General features: G+C 32.3%; 1 long non-coding RNA gene across 1 annotated transcript in view; it reads left to right on the top strand.

The window, feature by feature from the left end:
- The first annotated feature begins 374 nt into the window (after nt 1-374).
- The window catches only part of LOC149133189 (uncharacterized), a 9,094-nt gene continuing 5,245 nt past the window's right edge, over nt 375-4,223 (top strand). The window contains exon 1 of the long non-coding RNA XR_016243763.1: nt 375-531. This is a non-coding gene — a long non-coding RNA (uncharacterized LOC149133189). The remainder of the gene's footprint in view (nt 532-4,223) is intronic.

Below are 4,223 nucleotides of genomic sequence, written 5' to 3'. Positions count from 1 at the left end.
TTTGTTTTCGTCATTGTCCTGTACATTCGTCAGCTATTCCCAGTAGCTTTTGTCACTGGCGCCACCATGAGTGAATAATATTAACGTTAAAGGTACGAAATTGTAATGATCTTTTGGACGTTGACTGATAAGGAATAAGCTACGAATTTTCTGTTCGTTATGTTTTTGTAATATTTCCGTTTGTTGTATCTTTGTTAAATTTTTGAAATACACACACACACACACACACACACACACAAACACACGCGCATGCACGCACGCGCATGCACACACGCGCACACACACACTTATATGTCATATGTTTGAATGTGTGTTTGTGTATGTCTTTTAGTTTTTTACACCCACCGCTTTACAGGCGATGTTAATTCGTTTATGTCCCCGTGACGGTTCGGTAAAGACGAGACCAATAGAATAAGTAGCAGATTTTAAAATTAAAAAAAAGAAGCATTCCGGGGTTTGATTTTTTTCGTCTAAACCCTTCAAGGTAGTTCCCCATCTTGGCCGCAGTCAAAAGACTGAAACAAATGAAGGGTAAAAGATAAAGATATATATTTTTGTTAGTACATTTGTCTATGCTTTGTTGGTCCTTGTTATGTATTTTTCTTTTCTTTTTGTAGCGTCTCAGCCGCCATTGTTCAAGATCTTCACTTGTTTTAATTTTTGTTTTTATCCGTGATGATTCATCTACTGCTTATTCCTCTCCCAACCCTCACAATTCTGCTTCACTTGCTGCTGGTGCTACAACGATTCTATTTTGATATTATATAAGTTCTTTAATGAAATCGCTTTCGGATGAAGTTAAAGCTGTTTGTTTTGTTCAAAGAATTGTTGTCGCTTTTCGCAAAAACGTATTTTTAAAGATATTTATTTATCATTTATTTAATTTTTTTCTTTTGTAGATTTAGAACAAGAATCTCTTGTTTCAGGCGTTCCTTGATTTAAGCTACATTCTTTTCTTTTCCTTATTTCTATTTATTTATTTATTTATTTGTCATTATGTTGTATTTCTATAGTATTTGTATGTCTTTCTGCTTTAAATATTTGTTTTTTCTGTTATTTTCTTTCATTAAGAATTGTGAAACATTTCTCCGAAATTCAATCTTCCTCTGTTATGTTTATAACATTTTTTCATGCTGTTTGTCCATGTTTAGACGTTTCTTCTTTATGAAGTAGTTTTCAGAAAATATCCACTTTCCTTTTCGATTGCTGTAGTTGTTATTTATGTCATATGGTTTTCCTGGCGGCATTGATGTTTGCATCAATTTACACAAAGTCTTCGATGACCAGGTTTGCTTCTCTAATGACTAGTGCCATTTTATCGTTAAGTTATATCTTTGGAGTGGTGCATAGCAATGGTCCATAACAATTTTTTTTATCGATGTTAAATCTTTAGTTATTTCCACATTTAGATTATTGCCATATTCAACATTTCCATCTTTAGAATTGTCCCATTCCCAAATGTTTGTCACAGTCCAATTTAATCGGATGTTGACTGATTTCGTTCTGGTTCATCTATTGGTCAGTATTCTTCGGTTATGCTAAGGTTCAATTTTGCGTTTTTCAATTTATTTCGTTTGTTTTGCATGTACTGGTTTCTCTTTTCAATTTACATTCTGGGCTTTAATGTTTTTATCCGTTTCCTTTTTCTCTTTTAATTTGGTATTTCCATTTTATATTTGTTATTCTAAGTGTTTTGTTTCTCTCTGATATTTTTTTTTTGTATTCAGAATGTACCTTCCTGAATTAGGTAAACTGTTGGAATTTAATTTCAGATCAAAATAATTTTATCTCTGTTAAATTCAAATTACGATGAACGTAATCAAACAAACGAAGTTTGCTTTTAGAAGCGTTGAGATGTTTTAGATGTCTTTATCTCTCCATATATGTGTATGCCGAACTAGTACCGTCTCGGGGTAGAGTGTAGCTGTAAAATATACATTTAGTGTAGAGTTGTAATCCTTTCGTGACTAATTATGCATTTTCTTTTATTTGGGAGACTTGAGTAGTGAAGTCTGGCTTTTATTTCGTTTGTTATCTTTTACATAGGGATCATATATTTGTTTCTGGCGATGCAATTTTGTACGCTCCATTTTTTTTCTTTTCTTTCTTTTTTTTGGTACTGATTAGCAATGATACATTGCATGGGAAGGAGACCAGAATCTGAGAACTAAGATTCTCTTAAATTTGTAGTATTTCAGAACTACAAGAGTTTTAAGAGAACCGAGTATTCTCAAGTTGACAATGTTTTTCTTAGGATGTGGGTAGTACCCATAAAACCAATTTTTTTTTTTATAGTTTTGATACTTTTCAGTTTCCTGATATTTGGGCATGGTGTTTAAGATCACCATTTGGCTTTGTCCCCAAAGCTCCAATCACAAGCTCACAGGAACAGTTGTTCTTAGATATCACAATTTTGAGACCACTATTTCAAATTCCTTATATTTAGTTAATTTTTCAATTGTCTTCACAAAAACGTTGCAGTCTGTGGGGATTGACATATCTATGAACAGACACGCTTTGTCAACGTGGTTTCCTAGTCTTATAACCACGTATAAAATACTTACAGCCATTATTACTGAATACACACATGTACCAAAGCATACATAAGATGCGGAATTATTTGCAGGTCGCACATACATCATGAAAAATCACATGCATCTTGCGCAACCATCGTGATGCCCCTCTTGTATCTCACGATTACATCATGCATAACTGCTTGCAGATGGTACATAGCTACATAGTACATTCTAACGAGTCAATGCCTGATTTTCCAGCTGTAACATTTACTCTTTCTGAGTAAATATTTAACATCCACTACTTCTGTATACACGTGTGATATATATATTTACCGTGCGTTATATTCTGGATATCGATAGTAACGTGTGAGAGTAAATGTACATTTTATAGCGTTCGATAAAGCCTTTTACAGTTAAATTGATTTACCGACTAGTAGAGGATATGAATCAATCTAAACTAAGTGGTGTCGTGCATTAATACATATTCTGGTCGAATTTATGATTCTCTCCCTCTCACTCCCTCTCGCTCCCTGTTTGTCTATCTGTCTGACTGTCTCTGTCTGTCTGTCTGTCTCTCTCTCTCTCTCCCTCACTCTGTTGGAAATATAACATACATGCATCTCTTTCTTTCTCTTTCTAACTCTCTCTTCCTCTCTCCCACCCTCTCTCTCTCACTATATATATATATATATATATATATATATATATATATATATATATATAAAGCATTAATAACAGAATAAAAGCATTACGTTCGGGTCAACGACTCAACATAACACCACCCCTCAAACAGTCAATCATATATAAAAAAAATATGCCCATGGTCCACAAACACATAAGAAAAAATATACAATATAAATAATACGTATACATAAAACACACAATTTTAAAAAGCGTATATTCTAATAAAATACAAATATATCTAATCCGAGTTAAAAATATATATAAAATGTAAGATATATATATATATATATATATATATATATATATATATATATATATATATATATATATATATATATATATATATATAATAGAATACAAAAGGTCTAAAAGTTAAAATAAAGCGAATAAAAATTCAAAATACCAGTCCTACTAGCCTGAAGATAAAATAAAATAAAATAATTGTCCACCGACTATAAATTTTAAGTGATGATTAAAATACTTTTTAAATAATTTAAAATCATTCAAAAAGTATTTAAAGATATATATATATATTTTAAATGGTCTTTTACTTCCCTCAACAGGTACAAGTTCATAATAAAGCCGTCTTCCACAGGTAAAATCCAAATACATCCTGAAAAAAGTTGTCTCTTCTCGCAAAAACTTTCAAAAGTTCATATAAGCACACCGGTCAAAAAGCAGCACACACAAGTATCTATGGCCATTTCAGGAGTCCACTACCGTGTAGTTCAATTACACTAAGGTGCAATCCGGTTTTTTTGAGCGGTGGTGTTATGTTGAGTCGTTGACCCGAACATGATGTTTTTATTCTGTCACTAATACCTTTTTAGCCTTGTTTCTCATTTTTATTTGAGCACTTCTTTTGCCGTCCTATATAAACTTTTTTGTTTCTTAATAAGAGACAAATATTATGATAGATCGCTGACCACTACATTTATATAAGTTTTCTCCTTGTTTCTCTCCTTATTTCTTCCTGTGTTCCTTTCAGTTGAAGAGCGTAGCTCGAAATGTTAAAGACTTTCT

Source organism: Octopus bimaculoides, chromosome 11, assembly GCF_046866305.1.
Source record: "Octopus bimaculoides isolate indiv1 chromosome 11, ASM4686630v1, whole genome shotgun sequence".
NCBI classification, from domain to species: domain Eukaryota; kingdom Metazoa; phylum Mollusca; class Cephalopoda; order Octopoda; family Octopodidae; genus Octopus; species Octopus bimaculoides.
Note: the sequence above shows the minus strand (reverse complement) of the source record. Positions and strands in the feature narration are given on the sequence as shown.